Source organism: Aethalodelphis obliquidens, unplaced genomic scaffold, assembly GCF_003676395.1.
Source record: "Aethalodelphis obliquidens isolate GAN/ISIS:26980383/991018 unplaced genomic scaffold, ASM367639v1 scaffold5, whole genome shotgun sequence".
Taxonomy (NCBI): Eukaryota; Metazoa; Chordata; class Mammalia; order Artiodactyla; family Delphinidae; genus Aethalodelphis; species Aethalodelphis obliquidens.
The window spans coordinates 66,035,735-66,059,300 of record NW_020837949.1 but is presented as its reverse complement, the minus strand read 5'-3'; positions in this window follow the sequence as shown (position 1 = coordinate 66,059,300).

Here is a 23,566-nt window from a genome sequence, read left to right as displayed (position 1 = left end):
AATATAATGGAAAAAAAAGATATGGAAAAAGTACTAGTAAAGTCTCACTCTATCACTTTTGAATTGTGTGAACTTGAGCCTAAGGTCTCAAATGGGATTAACAATATCAAACTTGCAGGACTGTTCTGCAGAGTAAAAGAGGTAGCGTGAAAATGCCAAAGAAAATATTCAGATGATGGAAAGACAGTTTTCTGAATTACTCCTCTTTCTGAATAATTTCCTCAAAATTAATTTCTGGCATATGCTATAGTTTATTCCTAAAATCCTGGTACAAAAAATCCCTCCATAGTAGATCCCAGCTTGTGTATGGAATCTGATGGCACTTGATATCATCAGGCTAACTGCCATTAAGACATGTGGGAGGGTGATTCAAATACAACTGGACAGAGTTAAAAAAAAAAAAGGAGTGAATTAGCCTTAGAGTGAGTGAGCATTAGGACAAAGACCCTGATGAAAAGGACACTAAGAGATAGCATTTTTCATATGCATTATGAACAACTGAAATAAATACTAGAGTTTTATTTGGCACATTTTTGGCATCATTTCTCTATACACTATCTCTAATGGGTACAGGGCATGGCCCTATTAGAATACCACAAGATGTTTTCATAGCACTGGGATGAAACTCAAGTAGGTTTTGAGTGTGGGTGAGAAGGATGTTGTCAGCCAAGAAACAAAACGAAGAATTTACTTTCTGTAAACTCATCAAAAAGTTTAAAATAGATCACTGTTTATCTTTAATTCACACTCAATTATTTTTATTCATTTTATGTTTCTTATTTGGTGTAGTGTCACTTAAAATGGCATTACTACTTCTGATCACGATACTAGACAATACCAAACAAACTAGATAAAATGCTAATATTCTACAATTAATACATTTTAAATTGTATTATTTTAATAAAATTAGTTATATTTACATCTGGTAATATGAGATGAATGAAGGTTTTTCACAGTATCATAAACTAACATTACTTGATTAACAACAATTTTTGTTAATATGAATTGAGCAGTTAGGACTTAATATGTGCATATTTTCTATTGCTTATTAAGTACCTATGTTGCACTGTTTTATCAAGATCTTGACATTTAATGCTCTATTAAAGAAATGCTAGTTGATTTTAATGTCTTTAGAGACGCCCTCAGAATTGTAACACCTTTTGAAAATTTAACAAAGATTTATTTACTCAAGGGTATGTAGTGATTAAAAAGAAGAATGACTAAACCTCAAACCTTAAATCTGATCTATAATAATTTGTTGAGGAAGAAAATCTGAAGGAAAGGAAGATGCAGGGAAGCAAAGGAGAAAATGGTGTGCTCTGGTGTACCAGGGTCAGATGAAGCCTGGGAGTGCAGTGGAAGCAAGGTCACTCTTCTGGAACTGATTTAATCTAATCCTCCTTTCTATTGCATTTGAATATGTATATTTTACTCAAGGAAGTTTGACTCAGAATTTGTTATAACTGGAACAGTATCTATAATAACTGAATATTGCCAACAAATCATTAGTGTTGCAGATATGGCTCTGGAGATCATAGGTAGAAGCCCTCAACCTCCTAGAAATATGTTCACATATGTTAACAGAGTAAGTACTTAAACTTTTTGATCGTCAAAGCTTTCTATTTTGACTTAAAATTGTGACTCCAATTGAATATTCTCTGCGTCAGTGTTGGAAGATGCTAAATTTTATAAAAACACATCATGGCAATATAAGGCAGGTAAAAGCAGGTATTAAAAAAAAAAAAGCCCAGTGGAATTCAGTACATAGATGGTCAACGAATGTTTCAAAGTGAAAAATTTACCTGTATAGGAGAATCTGAAGTTTCTCAACAACAATTTTTTGTACTTGTAAAATTATTTCATACTAATAGTTCTGATCAATGAAACAAATTCCTATTTCTTGCAAAATCATAAATACTATTTCACATATATGTGTTTCCATCAGTTTTAACATATAGGATATCCATCAGGTATGAAATCTGATTTTACCCTACTTATCTAGATAGTAAGCTAGATTCGAACAGTTTCATGTATGCTGGCAAAAGACAGGAGACTTCTAAGAGAGAAAGATTTTACTACTTATGGCACAGAGGTCAGCATGAACATGAGCATCTTTGCATTTCTCTCTCTTTTCCTTATGAAAAGAGACGTGATGTAACATGATTTGGCCCAGATAAATGCTACATGCACAGTGGATATCTGTCACAGCTCAGGGACACTGAGCTTGGGGAATCTATGCCTTTCTATTAAGCAGTAAGCAAGCCCACTCCTGGTTAGGGGATGGGAGGTGGAGGGAGTTAATAACATATTTCATAAGGGTGGCAGCTGCATGGACAACTTTGAGGAGACCTAAGCCAAAGAAGAGTCATCCAGCTCTACCAGTTCACAAGAGCCAATTATGTACTTCTTGTGCCAAACCCACTTTCAGTGAAGTCACGTCAGTTGTTGGAAATCAGCCACGGTAAGAGTATTTACACCAGGGAAACCAGCAAACATTAAATATCAGGGCTTTATTTTCCTATCCAGAGAAAGTTGTTAAACATCTACTTGCATATCACTCTACCCCTGTCTCTGTTGTTGATATTTTTTGGACAATAGTTTAAGGGAGCATATAATACACATAATAGGTACCTATTCTAACCAATTATCAAAAGATGTATGTGTGTATGTATGTGTGTGTGTGAGAGAGAGAGAGGGAACCTGAGCACAGAAGAAAGAAAGAAAGGGAAGTTCCAACTGAAACCAGCCTAACGGTTGACATAAAACCTCGCATCTCAGAGAGATTTCAGGGATATTCTATATATTGAACCAAAAGAACAAAGGCTCTGCAATTGGATGGAATGTTTACCAAAAAAGCAACAAACTGTTATGGAAGTTGAGAAAAAGAAAAATGTTTTCTTCAAAACATATGTTATAGAAATGAAACTTAGACCAAATGAGAAAAAGGAAGGAAACTTACAACTCTATAGATTTCATAGGTTTAAAGCAGTCACTAAAACTTAGAGAGAGACTCTTAGCCTTCCTTACCCCTTGAGGACACATTTGGAAGAGTCCCTAACACTGAAAACTGAATTTAAAAAATCGTAATATTCTTTCTGATAAAGGATATAGGTGCAATAAAAATGTTAAGAAAAAAAGTCAGCATTAATCAACAATATATTCTGAAGGGCTAAGAATATCATTTAGACGTCTTTCCATTAGTCTCAACAATCTATCACTTGGGTAACCCTACTTCATCTTCTTGGCAAGCTTTTAGCATCTATACTTTATTGGCTACACCCCACAATCACCATCTACATTTCATATTGGATTATCTTAAGAAAACCATTCAGGTTTCTTCAGATGGTACATCAGAATGCACTGAATCTAAGTGAGTTTTATTTTATTTCTCAGTCGATCAGACTGCTAACATTTTTGGAATTCGAGAAAGACTTATAAAAAACTTGAAAACCTGAAAACCTTGAACTCTACAAAGAAAATGTGGTTTAGTAGTGTGTCGTATCAGGAACAGAATTGTACTAGGAACTCAGCTCTCTCAGAAGAAAAGCCAGCCCTCTTTCTTTTCAATACATTTCTTTGAAGACCAGCTTGAATTTCTGAGGTCCTGGGGCTGTGAGCACGTGGACAGCAGCTTGCTGGTTTCTATTTTTAAAATCAATATTATCTCAATTTATGAACAGTTTAAGAAAATAAATTTCCAAGTGTGACCTGATTCACTTTCTTGGAAGAATTTGCATTCTTGTAAATTCTACAGTGAGTCACTAAGGGCAAGAAAACTGACATATGTTGGTCTTAGTTTTGAAACAAGGAGGGGGACTCCGAAGCAAATCCCAGTTCTTTAGACTGCATTAATAAATGTAAACAGGATGTTTCAGCACAGAAAGCATAAAGCTGCCTGATATATGCAAGGCATATCTTTAATGATGTTTAAAAAGGAGCTAAACATCTCCCTGGGAATTCTTAAAACATTTATCTTTTAGGCAGTAATTTAGCTTCACAAGTCTTTGTTGTTTAACAAGCTGAAGAAAATAGGTCAGCTAATGTTATATTAATCAGTAAATTAATATTTTAATTTGATTTTCTTTCTAGTTAAAATGCTTGCAGCTTTTCCCCTTTTTTTCTTACTTTGGCACTGATGTTAAGTGGTATCATTATCATATTGTACCTTGGGGTTGTGAGATAACAGGGTCCAGTGATAGCTCTATTCTTAGAAGAGTGGGAGGTTTATCATGCCACTTACACATTTAAATGACACTCCATGGCTGCTGTGCAACAAAGTGTCTTAGAGCTGAGTCATAGAATTCTCCAAATTGTGCTTTTCAATTCATACTCAAAAACTGTACCTTCCACATCTAACTAGAAAATAAGTTTTTGCTTAGTAGAAATCCTATCTTTAGTCTAGGAAAAAAAATCTTACTCAGAATATCTGAATAATATAAATGTGGGTTTCAGATTCTAGTTTCTTGTATTAACTGACAACTCAACAATATTTAGATTCAAAGGATTTGATGGCATATTCTTTGCAAGTGAGTAAAAGTCTACTAACATTTTACAGTAGACATTTAACATTGGCTAGGTATTTTTATTTTAATTTCTCAAAAAAAAAAAAAACCCTCTGTCTTTGCTTAGTATATATTGACGAACTAAAACATGCTAGGAGCTGCATAATTTTGTATGACATTATATCTGTGGTGATATTAATTTTCTTTTCATAGCAGTTACCATGGAATTTTATGTATTCCAAAGAACCCAAATTCGGACGGATTAAGGGAGAGATTAGCCATGCTGCCTCAGAAGAGGTTAGCTGAGGCTAGTGATAGAGAATGTTCCTGAAGCATTTATGTTAGTTCACTGTACTTTTTCTTTTTTTAATTAATTAATTTTATTTTTGGCTGCATTGGGTCTTTGTTGCTGTGCACGGGCTTTCTCTAGTTGCAGTGAGTGGGGGCTACTCTTCGTTGCAGTGTGTGGGCTTCTCATTGCAGTGGCTTCTCTTGTTGCGGAACATGGGCTCTAGGCATGTGGGCTTCAGTAGTTGTGGCACACGGGCTCAGTAGTTGTGGCATACAGGCTCTGTAGTTGTGGCTCGCGGGTTCTAGAGCACAGGCTCAGTAGCTGTGGCGCACGGGATTAGGTGCTCCGCAGCATGTGGGATCTTTCCGGACCAAGGCTCGAACACATGTCCCCTGCTGTGGCAGATGGATTCTTAACCACTGTGCCACCAGGGAAGCCCTCACTGTACTCTTTAGTCCTTCTTAATGAAAAGTACTATACTCACCCCGTGTTTTGCTGCCTTGCTGAAATTCAGCTGGAGTTTGGCAGAAAGAATGCTAAACTAATTTACTGGTGTTGAAAAATACATATATACTAGAAAACATATTAAAGTAGTACAATAAAATTTCACAATTTTATTGTATCTAAGAGGTATAGCAAAATCTATCAACAGGAAGCTTGCCTAAGATTGATCTATTTCCATCTTATGGTACTTTTTCATTGACCTATAAAATTTTGAGTCCTAGATGTGTAGATGCACAAAGTTGTTTACATAAACTATAACATAATCTAATTGTAGGAAACTCTACTCCAGTTAGAAAGCTATATGTTTAATTAGCTTAAATTAGTGCCAAATGCATTATTTCCACTTTGTCCATTTCTGTTCCATGGTCCTCTGGTCTACCAGGGAGAAAAATGTCAATCACTTTGCTGATGTGGACAAAGCCGTATGTAATTCTCAGAGAAATATTCAACTTTATAATCTAAAGTGAAGTATACTCACTTATCTTACATAAATCTGTTACACAGAGTCATAATATTTTTAACATTATTACTCTTGCTGTCTATACTACTGTTATAGACAATATTAGAAATGATAAGAACAGAATGTTAACTATGCAGAACTCATGAGATCAGTTATTTTGCTCAGTCTGGTTAAGTCTTTCATTTGCATTTGATAGGGAAGTTTTCAATGACAAGAGAAAGTAAATTTATGTATAGGAAATCAAAGATTGGTACTTTAAAAAAGCACAGAAATATAAATTCATGTACAATGACCAAAATAATAAGTAGCTCATAGAAAAGATAAAGAAACTAATTTGTATCTATGAGCCATGAATTACAGGCCACATCCTCTTCTAGACACTTATGTATTAAAAAACAATATACCTTACATTTATTGAATGCTTATATGTGAGCTACTGTCCAAGTGTTTTATGTATTAGCTTATTTAATCCTCACAATCCTATGGATGAAGTTTCTATTCATTATCCCCATTATATAAATGAGTAAATCAAAGGCAAGAGGTTAAACAACCTGTCTAAAGTCTAAACAAGTGTAAGGTGTAAGTGTAAGACTAGATCAAAGTTCTTATTCTTGGTCAATACTCTTAAGCACTAGACTTTCACTCAACCGGTTTTCTTACTTCTTTTTTTTTTTGTTTGCGGTACGCGGGCCTCTCACTGTTCTGGCCTCTCCCGTTGCAGAGCACAGGCTCGGGATGCACAGGCTCAGCGGCCATGGCTCACGGGCCCAGCCGCTCCACGGCATGTGGGATCTTCCCGGACCAGGGCACGAACCCGTGTCCCCTGCATCGGCAGGCGGACTCTCAACCACTGCGCCACCAGGGAAGCCCTTTTTTTACTTCTTTTAAAAATAATATAACTAGTCAGGCAAATGGAGAAGAAAGAGAAGTTAATTTCATTTAAAAACCTGATAGCTCATTCCTAAATCTTTACAACTATCTTCCTCACAATTTTAAGACTATCTCTGCATCCAAATTCTTCCTCAGAAACAGAGTTTGATTGCCTAGTGTTGTGTGTCCACTACTGAATGATACATTCAAATGTGATGAAAGAATAGGTCGCGTGATCACTTGGACTGTCTCTTTGGGGGCTCTGCTGAGGCAGTATCTCTAAGAATTGAGTCTGCATGGGGAAAATTATTGAAATGTATTATTCCCAGAGGTTCAAAGGAGTTTGGAGAGGTTCAAAAAAGAATTCATGGAAATGGTGACATGTTAAATGAGTGTTGGAGAATAAAGAGAATTTTACTAATCAGATAAGTAAAACCACAGTGAAAGTCCTAAATGCACTCAGTGAGCTTAATCTCTAAGGGAAGACAATTATGCCTAAATTGTGCTATATACCATTAAAGAAAAGTGTGGAGTAAACAGGGAAATCTTACCTGGTTTTGGGCTTAGGGAAGATTTTCCTAAAGACGTAGCAGAGAAGAGTTTTACTTGTGGCAGACTAAAATCATGGATATAATACTAAGAGGAAAATATTTTTAAATGTATGTCTGAACCTTTGAAGCCAGATACAAGAACACATGATTCTAGAGAAAAAAGCAGTCACTGTCTTTGGTGGATTTCTAGGAAAACTTTTCCCACAGAAAGAGAGAGTGGGCAGAACGGTTTTGGCAGATGTTAGAACACCATAGAACAAAACAAAACAAAACAAAAACAGCCTCCCTAGAAAATTCTAACCACAAGTTTCTACTCAGTGTATTCAGAGATAGAATTCTGCCTACCTGTGAACCCCAATAAATATCTAGTGAAAACCTTAATTTAAAGTAGTCCTGGGTTGAGAGTGGCCCTATTTTCCAAAAGAACTCAGCATAAATTCTCCCTGGAGAAACGTAATTCAAAATCAAGAGGCAAAGTTTACCTACAGTTAAAACTCCCAGAAACATGAGTTCACAATTTTTTAAAAAATCACAAAGCATATGGTCTCAAGCCACATAAGTGAGAATTTAACAAACTCTTCAAACTGCATGTTCAAACCCACAAAGTATACAGACAATTGCAACATCAAATACAGAATGTAATGTAAATACCTTTTTACATATGAGTAAAGAAATAAAAGAAAGCATTGAAACTATTAGGGAAGACAAGTGATTATCAAAATTGAACCATCAGGTATTTAAAGAGATCCATTTATAACACTCCCAAATGAAATACATGATAACTGAAGTTAGAAACACAATGGATGGGTTAAGTAGGCTAGACACTGCTGAAGAAAAATTAAGTGGATTTGAGTAAATGCTTAGGATAGAACTTTAAACCAACAAGTACCATAGTCTTGGAAAACCATACTTTTAACCAACTGCTGGGCTTGAAAGAATTAAGGGAAATTTCCAAGGATAACTAAACAAAATTCTGAATTGAAACTATAACACAGAGCTTTGAGCAGATGTGAAAAGCAGGGCAGCTGATGAAAAGAGCCCATATTAGCCCTGCAATATGGAGAGTCAGTCTTGATGCAATTGCAATAAGAAAGAGATGAAGTGAGATGCCCACAAACCAGTGCCCTTGAAGAGAACCAGAGGGTTCCCATGTTGGTAGCATCCTTTTTGTTCCTGACAGAGGTAAACACAAATTCTGTCTGCAGGAAAGGATCCCCAGTTTAGGTCTTGAGAATTCCCAATGATTAAAATAAATAAATAAGAGTTCACATTAAAATATCAACAAACACACAAAAACCTGAATGGTTGCCAGGGGTTAGAAGTAGGGAGGGATGGATAGGAGGAGCACAGAGGATTTTTAAGGCAGTGAAACTACTCTGTGTGATACTACAATGGTGATACATGTCATTATACATTTGTTCAAACCCACAGAATGTATAAGGAGTGAACCCTAATGTAAGCTGTGGACTTCGAGTACTATGTGTCAGTGTAGTCAGTCGTAACACCTGTACCACGTTGGAGGGGCATTTATGATGGAAGAGGCTATGCATGTGTGGGAGCAGGGGATATAAGGGAAATCTGTCCCTTCCTCTTAATTTTGCTGTGAACCTGAAACTGCTCTAAAAATAATCTATTAAAAACAAGTACCAAATACACAGTGAGGGAAGTAATAGTTATACCCCCAAAGATCTCTTGTGATGAAATTAACAAATGCAGAAAATAAAATGACGTCTAAAGAAAACCTCTAAAGAACTGCAAGATGGAGTCACAAAAATGAACAAGCAAAATGGCACTATATAAGATGACCACGTAGATTTGAAGATGAATGAATTCAAATTTGTAGGAAAGTATAATTTTTGTAGTAACTGAAAGGATGGGTTAAAGTGCAGATTAGACGAAGATGAAAATCTTTTCACTTAGGTTACTTCCATACCTTGGCTATTGTGAATAATGCTGCAATGAACGTGGGAGTATAGATATCTCTTTGAGATAACAGTTTCATTTCCTTTAGATATACACTCAGAAATGGGATGGCTGGATCACATGATAATTCGATTTTTAATTTTTCGAGAAACCTCTATGCTGTTTTCCACAGAGTCTGTAGCAATTTACATTTCCATCAAGAGTTTATAAGGATTCTCTTTACTCCACATCCTTACCAGCATTTGTTATCTCTTGTCTTTTTAATGATGGCCATTTCAACAGATGTGAGGTGATATTTTATTGTGGTTTTGATTTACATTTCAGTAACGATTATGATGCTGAGCATCTTTTCATGTACCTGTTGGCCATTTGAATGCCTGCCTTCTATGGAACAATGTCTATTCAGGTCCTTTGCCTATTTTTTTAAACCGGTTGTTTTTGTTATTGAGTTGTATGAGTTCCTTGTACATTTTGGATATTAACCACTTACCAGATAAATAGGTTGCAAATATTTTCTTCCATTCTATAGGTTACCTTTTCGTTTTGTCGATGGTTTCCTTTGGTGAGCAGAGCTTTTTAGTTTGATGTAGTCCTACTTGTTTATTTTTGCTTCTGTTGTCTTTCCTTTTTGTGTCAAAAACTATTTCCTAGACCAATGTTAAGGAGCTCACCTCTATAAATGTATAATATTCACTCTTTGTTATATATCTCACAAAATAAGCTGAGGCATTAAAGGATAAATAAAAATTGGCTATATGAAAACTGGGGAGAGAGACTTGAAAACACATATTTGCAGTAAATAAATCCAACAGTAATTGAATATTATAAACAGGCATGTTCTAAAATAACTCATATATTACATCATTTAAGCCTCTCAATAGCCCAAAGACCTAAGTAATGTTTTATCCCCCTTCCCAGATGAGGTAACAGAAGCAATGAAAGGTCAACTAATTTTCCTAGGAATGGAGCATTTAGATGGTACAACAAGAATGAGAACTCAAGTGGTCTGGTATGAGAGTCTGCTCTCTTTACCTGCAAGATATGTTACCTGTCAAAGGAGTGCTCAGTCTCTATGGCACCCAAGTATTCAACAGTGAAATTAAAGAATGCAGAGAGTGAAAGTGGGCCCTGCTGGCTGCCCAGACAGTTCTCCTCGGGATCCGCATAGAATATTGTCTCTGTAGCACAGATTTCTGGTCCTCGCCTAACTAACAAAAAGTTATGATGCATAAGTCAGCATGTTAATTTATTAACTATAAAAATATATAATTCTACTAATAATTGTGTTGTGGTCCAAGGTGTCTGCTTCACAATTTATGGTATCTTGGATGATACCATACCAATTGGTTGTTTGATAATCATAAAATCAGAGTGAATGCAGTTAGATATTATTGAGAGATATTTTATCCAAGATATGGACGAATACATGAAAATCTATTGACAGAAAATCAATCCATTCATTGCAGTCCTTTTAAAGTATCTAAGTGTTAACTTAGAATTTTTAACTTTAAGGTTAAGCATTTTCTGACACTCAAGTTGAAGTTAAATTCCCTGGCTATTCATTCCGTATCTCCAGGACACAGTTTAGGGCTTAGCATAAAGTACGTGCTCCATAACCATTTGTTGAATCTACTCCCATGTTCTCCCTCTTTTTTCTTCCTATTTTTAGATTTCTAGATTCCATTCGGTCTTGTCTCCCCTTATACTGCTTTTTAATTGAGTAACACATCTTGTCTCCCAGTGGGAACCAAACACTGATGGTCAGTTGTAACCTTTTATATATACATCAATTAAAATACTACTTTGCCTTCTAGACACCCTACCACCGTCACTTGTATAGATGTTGTGTCTACCGCCAGCTTTCCAAAATACATGTTAGTAATTTCTCTTTTAGGATAAATTCTTATCATCCACCAAGTGTTCATTCTTTTAAAGTTATGCCTTAAAATGCAGTCGATTCATTTGGTAGCCAGAGTCTTACGGCTCTTTAGGGAACCAAAGAGAAAACAGAAATGAGATTCATGAGCCAAGGAAGAAGTTTGAGAGGGTGGCCATGTGCAGTTGAAAATAAGAGGAAAGGAGGTCAATGTGAGGCCTGGATGGAGGCACTGAAGCAGAACTTTACATTCAAAATAGAAATGGGACTGAACCAGAGAAGCAAACATTTCTACAAGTGTGAGGGCCTTATTCTGGGCCTGGAAAGGACTTTAGAAGCATTGTTAATATAATGCCTGCTACCTAGTGAGCAGTCATAAATACTTGTCTAATGAATTAATGATTAAATAAGAATTGGACGGTTGAACAGGAAAAAAAGTGCATCATAATCAGGCATAAAGATTTAGAGGCATGAAGAATCAGAGAAAAATGATACAGCATTTGACTCAGAGAGAATGCCCAAATCAGCAAGAGTTGAAAAGTGTACTGCACATTATCTAGGATGAAATACAGTTCATTGACCAAATTCCCTTGTGGTTGGTAATGTGAGGTTACTTGATGTTACAGGTAACCTGACTGAAACATAAACGGGAACTGATTTTTCCAAGATCAACCACAGGTCAAGAGTTTAGTTTCATCTCCTGGGCTCCCAAACTTGTTCTTAGGCCAAAGGGACACTTGTTTCTAAATTCTACATTGACTTTTTGATCTGCATCAGGATATGCTCGGCAGGTCCTTGCACCCCGACGGTGAGAGAATGTATCCTTTACCGTGCTTGAATTCAAAGCAAAGTAAAATTTGAGTGGGGCAAAATAAAAAGGTCTTTCCAGCTGCACAGTGATGTGGGAGTCCCACATTCCAGAGAGCTGTATACCGAAGCTCAGTCAATAGCCAACTAGAAACATGGACAGAATTCTTTAAAATATCTGTTGTGCAAAGGTGTTAACCAGAAAGATAAAGGATCTAAGTTTATGAACCCCGAGTAATCTAAAAAAAATCTATTTGGAAACTGTGTTTTGATATTATAATTTTTGTTCTCAAACAAAAGAAGTACTGTTGTGATTGCCATTTAAAAAATAATATTTATTAAAGTTGATACTAAAATCCCCAATTTCCTGACTTCTAGATCACCCTTGGAATAATATTAAAAAATATATCCTTGTAGCTTCATTTGTGGTCTATAAAAGTGTTTGACTCACTAAGGTTGAATGTCAGGTAATTTCATTTAATGTTCAGTTTTAAAAGAGAAATGAAGGAGAAAGATGTAGATGAAAAGTAGTGTGTGTGACCTTAGAAATGTATTTATAAGGTCTGACTGCAGCAGCCAAAAATAATAACCATTGAACCTAGTGAATAATTTAAGGCCAATGAGCTAACAGTGATCTTTGCAAAGGGATATTAATACGTAAATATTTTAGTCAGCTTTTTCACACCCAGCATAAAAATGCCTTGTATTTTATCGACAATCTCACTCTAGGTGAAATTTCTGAGAGATTCTGTGTTCTCACTGAAGTCTTTATATACACGTTCACACATTATAATTAAATGATTTTACTACCCAAATACATTCAAGAAAAAAGATTATATTTTCTAAAATATGCAGTGATGATTCCTAAGGCCATGTTTCATTTTACACATTGGGACAGTGCTATACAAGAATGTGGTTCCTCTATCTCGATCTATGTGCTGTGACAGTGTGATTCATTGAAGATTATGATCATTTGCTTTTTTAACCAACACTTAACCTTGAAAAATATTACTGACATTGACTGAAAGATATATTTGTGAGTTTGCCAAAAAAATGCATTTGTTATTCACATACCTATAATATATAAATATTCAAATACTTATATCCATATATAAACCAGTATGTGTTGTTAATCCCTTTTTGTTTCTTTGATGTTAATAAACCAAAGCACTGGCTCTCGTTTTCAGACAAATGATTTACTTTTGCCAATGTCTTTACTTGCTAGTTGTATTAAGGTAGGTCTATTTGTTAGAAATTTAAGATGAGTTTTGACACTTAACATGGAAAGTGAAAAGAAATTGGAAAGGGCATTACTAGGTCTTAATCTAGAGGCTGAAATTCTGGCCCTGCTAGCCCACAAATTGAGCAAGTCACTTCATCTGTTTCAATTCATCTTTCTCACCTTATATGTGAAGATATGCCTGGCTAATTGATAAAGTCCCTCAAGTTGCAATCATGAATGAATAAACTGTGACAAAAATCTGAGCCCCCCCCAATATTATAAGTAAATGGGACCCTGAAAAATAAAATCATATTTTAATGGCTGTTTAAAAACAACGTGGTGACTTTAAAAGTAATACTCTATAGGTCTCTCTTCTGCCATGTTTTTTATATCCTTTTGTAGAGTATGGATCTTCATAGTCCATAAACTTGGATGTATATAAAATGCAACTATCTTCATTTAAATCTATAATAAAATTTAAGACTATCCCAAGCCTAAATAGAGGAATTTGTAATTGATTTAGAATTTCACAGTCGAATGGGTTTCTCTATACCCATCTCAATTCTTCTTGGCTAAAATAGAGTCCAGGCACTAGTGCAAGGAAGCATCTGCTGAGTTGTTTTTATACTTGAGCTCTAACCCAACTAGAATTGGTCAAGCTATTTGCATTACCTGTTTGGTGTCTTGGCATTAAGTCCTCAGAGATTATAACCTCTTTCATAGTCTTTCACACCTCCTCATGTCCACCAGCTCTCCCCCTTTTCCCCTTTGATGCCTGCCTCAGAGCCACAGAAATTTTTTTGAATATTCTATAAAGCTGTTTGTTGGTAGATGCAGGAGGGCAGGGAGTCTATTTAAACTCATCTGTGAAGAGGTACATTATCACCATGTCAATTCTATAGCTGCTGTATCGCATCTGGGTGTCCTCGGAACTCTGCAAGGCTTGTCATATCCCTATGCTTGCTCTGGAAGTCAGGACACACGTTTTCATTCTTTTTAGGACTCCCAAATATCCTAGGATTCCATTTTTCATCCAGTCTGAAAACTAGAGCCTGGAGGGGAGGGCAAGTTAGAAGTAACTTATCAAGGCCCTACTAGCGTCTAAGTTTTATTCTTCCCTGCAAGTAGCCCTTTCTCTTTCAACATGGGAACATTTACCTCTTTTCTCGGTTAGTTCAGCTTTCCATCTAACATATTTTCTATCTCTTTTTGGATCTTTCAGGTCTTAGCCTTTTGAAACTCAAAAAGACTAGGCTCATAAAATCAAAGTTTTTGCTCTCAAAGCTACAGTATCTTTCTTGAATTTCAAAGATTATTTTTGAATCCAAAATCAAATCATTTGACTTCTTACTTCTCCCTGGGTTTCTGTGTGCCTTCCATCTTTCCCTCTGGGAATGCACACTGCTTAGTCACTTGAGTCATCTGTGATAACCATCATCTCTATGTCATACTTGAGCAATTCAGAAAAAGCCAACCATCTCAGGGTAGATGCAATAGAAACCATACAGTGGATTTGTCCTCTGGATACAATGCTTGGTAATTGGACAGTGATTATTAGTAGAGAAAAAGTTTCCCTTCCTCTGAGTCAGTGGAGCCCCATGAGAGGCTACACGGCCTGGACTGGGTATGTGGACTGGATTTCAGCCCACCCAGACTCCTGTACTGGATGCCCTTTTGTAGGGCCCTTTAGAGAGATCACAACTGTATTTTTAGGGACAAAGTGCAAGGGGGAAAGCACTCCCAGAAATATTTCAGAAATGTATCCCACTGTCTATATTTGGTCAAAGCAAGGTAAACTTTTTACTGTAATCTAAGCAGTAGCCTAATGTGATTTGGAACACGCTTAAGAAAAGTAAACCATGTCATACAAAAAAATAAGGCTGTAATTCCTTTTAATGAATGGTCCCAGAAGGAGGGGAATTTATACAAATCCTACACTGTCAATTGCTTAAATCCATTAAATAATTGCAGTCAGATTTCACTGGGGGAAAGAATATTATTTTCCTGTCCTCTTTTGTCATCTCCCATTGTTTAAGAATTCTTCTGGTCTCATTTGGTCACACCTCCCAAAACCCATCTGCCAATGCTCATTACATTAAAAAAAAAACAAACCTCTTTTCATTATTTTTTAGTGTATGTGTTAATATCTGGGATATGTACATCATTAAGAATGCCTCTAATTATGATTAAGCAAGGAATTCTGAAGCCAGACACAAGCCATATTTACAACTCAGTATAAAGTTATACACCTCATAAATATATCACAAAGTCTATCTTACCTTCCTAATGTACAGTTTTAAAAAATGAAACATGGGCTTCAAATATGCTCTTCGAGAGTGTGCTATTAGGACAAATACTTAAACCAATATACAGATCAAAATAATTCATATAGAATTTTCTTCTATTGATTATCAATCCATTTTATTTGAACAGTTGTGACTAAGATCAAAATCACTTTGCAAAAATGACTGTAAACCTGATAAAGAAGTAGCACCAGAGCACTGCCCTACTTTGAAAGTATATTTGAAAAGTGAAAGCAAATCAATAGTAATTATACAAGCCAAAATGTATTACCTTTTCTTATTAATACTGTAATTGTAAAACATGTCATGCAACTAGGAAGAATTTTTTAAAGAACACAATAGTCTGTTAACTAAATGTGTTCAAGGTATGCTATTGTACTAATTTTCAGAAGCCAACTTCAACCTTTGATAAGTGAGAGGAGGGTTGTAGAAATAAAGCGGAATACACAAAACTTAAAACACAAATGAGAAGTTTGAAAAATTACTTTGCAATTGTTCTACTAACTTTTTTCAATATTAGAAGTAATAAACTATTTATTTTAAACAGGACATCAATTATAGGATATAAATATAGGTCCATCAGCATGTGAATCTACTGAAGACATATTAAATAACTCAAGACAGTGGATTAGTATCATTTAACTTTCTTGAAAATTTCTAAACCATCTATTTCTACATCTGTACTAGCATTGATTGCAATCAGTCGAATCAGTAGTTTATGTTCATTTCCTTTCATCTGCTATTATTTTACACAGGGGAATATTTGCATTTGCATTGTATTCCTGACATAAGTAAAACCCATTTCAAAGTTCATACCTGCTCTAATGTACTAGTAAATTGCATCACTTCCTCCAATAAGTCATCCTTTTCATAGGAATGTTGACTATAAGAATATTGCTTTAACAGTAATCTAAGGATAATTATTTAAAAAATTAATATTTAACTAAGGGAATTAAAAATAAAACCTGGCAGTTAAAAGAAATGTACTGTTTCTTACTTAAATATTAATCTCTAGGTGGGGGAAAACACGAAATAGAGAAACTATAGATTAAGAAGTGCATTAAAGTATTCGTTAAAAAGCATTTAGTGAAACAACCAGAATTCCAAACATAAAACCACTCAATAATTCTAGTCTTACTGCCTGGCCTAATGTAATGTTGTGGACAGGACTGAGGTGATACAAAGGAAGCGTCTACACCACATGCTGAGCCAGAGGAAAGCATCCAGCCTTCACTTAGGACCTTCCAGAACATAGTAGATGTTTGCTGCTCTAATCAACTGTTTTATTATTTTCTTCTTAATTTATTGCTGTTATATTTAATGGAGGTATCATTTTCTTCTGTATGAAATATGAGAGTAAACTGCTTTGTGGCTAACTGAAGCACCTCTATTGTTCTAGGTTTCTGGAGCCAGAGTAGCTTTTCTTTTAATGTCAAGGTTCTTATCAGAAAGAGATCTAAAAGTCACTGCATTCTACGGAGAGAGCGTTATTCTTCATTGTGTGCATGTGTTAGTGAAAAGAAACAAAAATCTTATGATCCAATTAATTTATAACACTACAATATTCAATTCCTATTTTTTAAATTGAACTGGTTTATACAAAAAATTTACTCCAGAATCATTTTCTATCCTTATTTTGTCTTGTGTCTACATATTAGTACACAAAAGAACACTCTAAGTCTTTAAATTTACATTTCATTATCTTGTCTTGTTCATTTTGAACATGCTTTTCTGTTCTATGTTACTGAGAATCACTTATAAGATAAACCGGCAAGTGTAGATCATCTTAAAATCCGTCTAGTTTAGCCGCACTGCCCAAGTTTCCCTCTCCAGTAAACTCAGATTTAAAGCCACTTCTCTGCCTCTGCTGGGACAGCTTCAGGGAGAAGGGGAGCCAGTGATAAGACATAAGCTGAAGTAGCTTCATTTTCCCTGGGTAATGAGACCTTTTACTTCTAGGCAGAATTAAAAATAGGTGTGTGTGCGCGCGCACGCGCGCGCACGTGTGTGTGTGTGTGTTTAAATGGGCTAAATTGAGTTCTCCTTTTTGCTACTTCAATAACCCAATTACATTTTTACTAACTTCTAGGACTACACTTTGGGAAGAAAGCTTACATTTTCCCCCTTTCTTGCAAAGATTGGGCTCCTGTGAAATAATTTCTCAGAGGCCTTCCTGCTCCTATTTCAAACAATGTCTAAAGCTACCAGTAGGTTTACTCTAAAGAGGATACCAGATGATTGATTCAGGCTTGGAGGCCTGAAGTTATATTGTGCTGTCTCCATCTTTAGGAAAAAGCAAGTTCTGTAAATTTTTCTTTTAAAATCTAGCCAAGGGAGAGTTCCTACAGGTCTGTTTTGGGTGACAGACAGACATGGATGTTTATTACTTCAGTGTGATCTCTCTCTAGGCAGTGAGTCCTTATCGAAGTGTCTATCCTACCATTGAAAACATTCTTTCTGCGAAAATGTTCAACTTATCAGTGATGTCTTCAAACCAACATATTTTTCATAGGTGCAAAAATTTGTTTTACACCTAGCATTATAGACGAGTAAATACCACATAAAAGTAATGAAATGTATGCATACATGTCTAAAATTGAATAACCTCAAGGAACCTACATAATATTTCAAAGATTTCCAAATTTATATTCCATTATTATCTTTAGTATTGAAAGATATTTACAAATTTTCTTAGAAGAACCATGGTGAACAAGATGTTATTTTTAACTTTCCTTTTGATATATTTTCCAACTTGTCTTAAATGGTATGAATGAATTGGCTATTTGTATGTGCCTACACAGGCAGAATGGTAACTTTTGATATTGTGGCCATAGTCCTTTAATAATTAGGTCTAACTAAGTTTAATAAGATAATTCTATTCACAACACAGCAATTAGACAAATCAGAGATGTATTTCAAGCATTAGCAAACTTTTTCTGTAAAGAGCCAGATAGTAAATATTTTCAGATTCATGGGCCATTTGATCTCTGTTGCAACTACTCAGTTTTGCCCTTGTTTCAAGAAAGCAGTCATATACAATACCTAAAGGAATGGGTGTGTCTGTGTTCCAATAAAGTTTTATTTACAAACAGGCATTGGTTGGATATGGTCTGTGGGTTATAGTTTGTTAACCTTGATGTACTGATTTTGTTATCAGAAAATGTTCCAATACTTTCAAGTACAGCTTCAATGGTATAGTATTTCATTGTACCTGAATGCAGTCTGGATTACATAAAAGGCAAGAAAACCCTTGGCTCATTAATGATGCCTTATGATAAGAAATAACCATGTGTCTTAGATGTGAATTGCAATGTGACAACCACACTTTTGTTTCTACAATGAAGCTTGAGCTGAATACTCTTTTGAAAAATAGAGCTCAAAGTATGCTCTATTCTTTCCTTAATGAAAGCTCTTTTAGCTACATATTTACTATATTTCCTCTTTTCTGTTCTCAGTGAAATTAGTAATCTTCTTCTTTATAATAGGACCAGATGAATGATAATCCTTAAATTATTCTTAAACAGATTTAAAAAAATTGATTAAGTTGTTTTATTCTAGGGGAGGCAAGATCGTAGTAGATAGTACAGCTGACCCTTGAACAACACAAGCAATAGGAGGGCTGACAATCTGCACAGTAGAAAATTTGCATATAACTTTATAGTCAGCTCTCTGTATCTGCAGCTTTGCATCTGCAGATTTAACCAGACTTAGATACTGCAGTGCTACAATATGTACTTATTGAAAAAATCTGCCTATTAGTGGACCCATGCAGCTCAAACCTGTGCTGTTCAAGGGTCAAGTGCATTTTAACATCTTTAATAGGAAACAGTAGTTCTAAATTTAAATCCCATATTTAATTCTGGAGAACACATATTAGTGCATAAAGAATATATTGATTAATTTGATTTCCCTTTCTACATATGGGCACTGTAGTATTTGAATAATTAGAATAATAAACGCCTATAGCATTGCAGCAAATCCTAAGAAAAGGGAACATAATGCAGGCAACTCTTTCTCACCGCTAGATCATCATCAAATATCCTGAAATGTGATTTTAGTGACAAAACAAACAAAAACCTGAAATGTCTGAAAACAAATGCCTATAGGATATGACCAGTGGTGGAATTAAATGTAATTTAAGTGGGCATTCTTCTGTAGAAGTGCACTGGAAGCCATTTTCTTATTGACAGATTCAAGGAAATAAAATTCTGCTTGTTTCCGAGGATCATATCTTTCTAAAAGTTGGTTAATTCCCCATCTTCTGCATTTATGCTTATCTTTTATGCCAATAAACTTATTAATATTATTTTCCATTTTTTGGAATTTCTTGAGGGATAATATTCAAAGTGCTGCAGATAATTTAGAAGTCCTTAATTGTTAGGAAATTTTACATTAAGAAATTATCTTATAGAAGAAAATATTTGCAAATCATATATCCGATAAAGGGTTAATATCCAAAATATATAAGGAATTTATAAAACTCAACAACAACAAAAAAACAATCCAGTTAAAAAGTAGATAAAGAATCTGAATAGACATTTTTCCAAAGAATACATGCAGATAGCCAATAGGCACATGAAAAGATGTTAAATATCACTAATTATTAGGGAAATGCAAATCAAAACCACAACAGATATCACCTCACACCTGTTAGAATGGCTACTACTAAAAAGACAAGAAATAACAAATGTTGGAGAGGACATAGAGAAGAAGGAATCCTCATACACTGCTTTGAGACTGTAAATTGCTGCAGCCAGTACAAAAAGTAGTATGGAGAGTCCTCAAAAATTTAAGAATAAGACTACCATATGACTCTGCTATTCCACTTCTGAATATTTATTCAAAGAACACAGAAACACAATCCAAAAAGACGTATACACCCCTATGTTCACTGCAGCATTATTTACAATAGCCAAGATATGGAAACAACCTAAGTATTTGTCAACAGATGAATGGATAAAGAAGATGTGAGATATATAAATGTCTGTGTATACACACACACACACACACACACACACACACACACACACAGCTATCCAGCCATAAAAAATGAAATCCTGCCATTTGTAACAACATGAATGGACCTTGATGGTATTATGCTAAGTGAAGTAAGTCAGAGGGTTAAAGAGAAATACCATATTATTTCACTCATATGTGGCGTCTAAAAAAACAAAACAAAACAAAACTCAAACAAATGAACAAACAAAATAAAACGAAAACAACTTCATAGATACAGAGAACAGATTAGTGGTTACCAGAGGGGGAGGGGGTGTGGGCAGAATGGGTGAAGGGGTCAGCTGTATGGTGATGGATGGTAACGAGACTTGTGGTGGGGATCACTTTGTGGTGTATACAGATGTCAAATTAGAATGATGTACATCTAAAACTTATATAGTAAAGAAAAGAATAAACAAAAGAGGAATTTATCTCTTTTTAAGTATGTAATTCAAGTTTCTCCAAGGTACCAATATACATCCTTAAGCGTAAACATTGAAGAATTGAGACGATTTCCTCAGTGGTATTCTCCTTCACTTCTTTGCAGCACCCCAGGGCTTCACTCACAGAAGAATTCCTATACGTCTGTGATGTTTGATTGGCTTGGAGAAGGGCTATTGATTTTGAAACACTTTTATCTGAAGGAGAACATATGTTCTGACTTTAAATACAAAGGTGGTGAAAGGTCAAAGTGGAATTAGGTGTTGTTACAGCATAACAGAAGTGTCTTGACCCCTTTTTATTATGCTTGCTAATATGTATTTTACAGTCTCAGAAATGGGGTAGTTCTTAAAATTATTTTGTATTATACTATATGGAAATAATCTCACTTTTTAAAAAAGGTGAATGACTCAGTCAAAAGTTATAGCTGATCCTTCTTAAAAATTTCTATAGTCATAGTACTGTAACAAGGACCATTTTTAAACTGGGCTCAGACTCAGATGACATATGATCACCACCAGCTGCATCAAGAGGCAGCCTGGGTAAAAATAAGTTATTTGAACAGAGCAGCAGAACAAAGCTGAAAATCTTCTGACACCTGATCCCCTCAGCAGCTGTGGAAATCTATTGAAAGGGTTCTCCTTCTAATGCATTTGTCAGAATGCTAATTGGAAAGATGACTTCATGTCATGAGTCATACAGTCACCTCTGCGGACCTCATTAGACTTAAATGAGCGCACGCAAGTCCAGCACAATCATTCAGATACAGCCATATGTTGGTAAAGAAGATCTCTCAGTAACTGGGCTCCCGGCCAAGTGTAACGTTGTCAAGTAAAGAAATGGGGGAAAAAATCAAATAGAGATGTTTAATGACAGATGTAGATATAAGGCATTATAGCTTCCTGAGAATCAAAAACATATACAAGTTTGGGACTGTAAGAAGTTCAACTGAGTCAAGCCAAAAAAGTTTAGTCAAATTTTATGCTAAAGTACACCGGAGAAGCACTCTGGAGCAGGGGGAAATAGAAAGTTAACTAACGTAAGTCTTAGGAGTTCACGATTTAGAAATGCAGAAAACAACTTGCATAAGTAACTTTAATAAAAGAGAAGCTAAGAAAAATATTTAATAATAATGTACCATTAAGTTCCTAGAGAAACATGTGGAAATAAGATATCAATTGTGATTGTAGTAGGTGAGGTAGAAGAGAAGATTGAGGAATGAGGGAGCTTCCTGGGGCAGGCAAAAGTTAACCTAGCACTGCAAGGATGAGGACAGATTGTAGAGGCACATGTGGAGATAGGTAGCTAAAAGGGAAGCAAGTGGCAAGGCCTTCAAAGCAGCAGATATTGCCTGGGAAACAGAGAACCGCTGGGTAACACAGCACAGACAGTTTCGACTATCACAGAAATCATGGGTTTGAAGCAGCGGGCATTCGGGGCTGGTAAGACCAGAATGGCAGGAAAGTCTTTGAATATCAGCCAGGAGACCACCAGAATGAAACTACACAATTTCAAAAGACTTAACAAATAATTTTACATGAAAGTTAATTGTCTTTAAGAGTATAGAAAATAACGTTTTTTAAACAGGTAAAATAATACTCATAATGCTTTCATGTGTGCACATTTACAATACAAAACTACCACGCCATCCAATCAATTAAATATTTTGTTAGACTCTTTACCACCAGAAAGAAAAGTGTCTGTTCATCTAAACTTTCTTTGCTTCACTGATTGTCTGAGAAGACAGCCATGAAGGACCTGAAAATTCTAGTCAGAACTGTTATTTCTGTTAAACACACAACTCAAATGAACAAAGACTTACTGAAAGACTATTATGGTCAAGAACTTAGGTGCTATGGAAGTAAGGATGGTGTGATGGGGAATCACAGGTTTATTCTATGGCCTAAGTCCAATCTGGTCACTGCTCACAGGACAGGTGAGAATTATTACCCGAATGGAGCTGCCACCTGTTTCTGAAACTTATGGTTCTCAGCACTAGCCTCCAAGTCAACATGTCTCAGACTATGCCATCGCTTTATCCTGACCTCCTAGCTTTTTTGGAATACCGGTCGCTTAAGCGCTCTTGAATACGCCAATGTTGTCTGGCAACTGTGAGATGGCCTATGTACTACAGGTGAAGGACTGGTTGAAGGGAGATGAATTTCCTACACGGTAAATTTGAAAAACTAATTTTATATCAAGCTGTATACATCCACGGTAGGTCTACATATGCCACTCCTTTCTCTCCAACTTTACTTTTTTAAAAAGGAAAATAAATTATAACATAAATATAGATGCATAAAAAACTGTCACACAGATGAAATTTCATACAGTAAACAAGGCCATGTAACAGTCTTTAGATCTGAAAATAGAAAATATCCTGTACTCTGGACGTTCTCTCTCCTCCATACTGGTCCCATACCCTACTTCCCCCAACAAACTCCCCCATTTCACCCATATGGAAATCTTTATTTTGACTTCTATCACTTCAGTCAAATTTTTACTGTTTTTGAGATTTTCACAAATGGAATCATATTGTACGTACTCCTTTATGTCTGACATGTTTTGCTCAACCTTAAGTTTGTAAGATTCATTTACATTGTGTATATAGCTGTAGTTTGTTCAGTTTCGTTGTATATGTATATTATGTGATTGTATGAATATATCATAATTTTGGGTTGTTGAAAGTTTTTGGCCATCATGAGCTGTGCTGCAATGTACATTCTTGTATATGTCTTTTGGTGCACTTATGCAGTCTTACACACCCAGAAATAGAATTGTTGGGTGAAAACTGTGTATATTCTGCATTAGTGGATACTG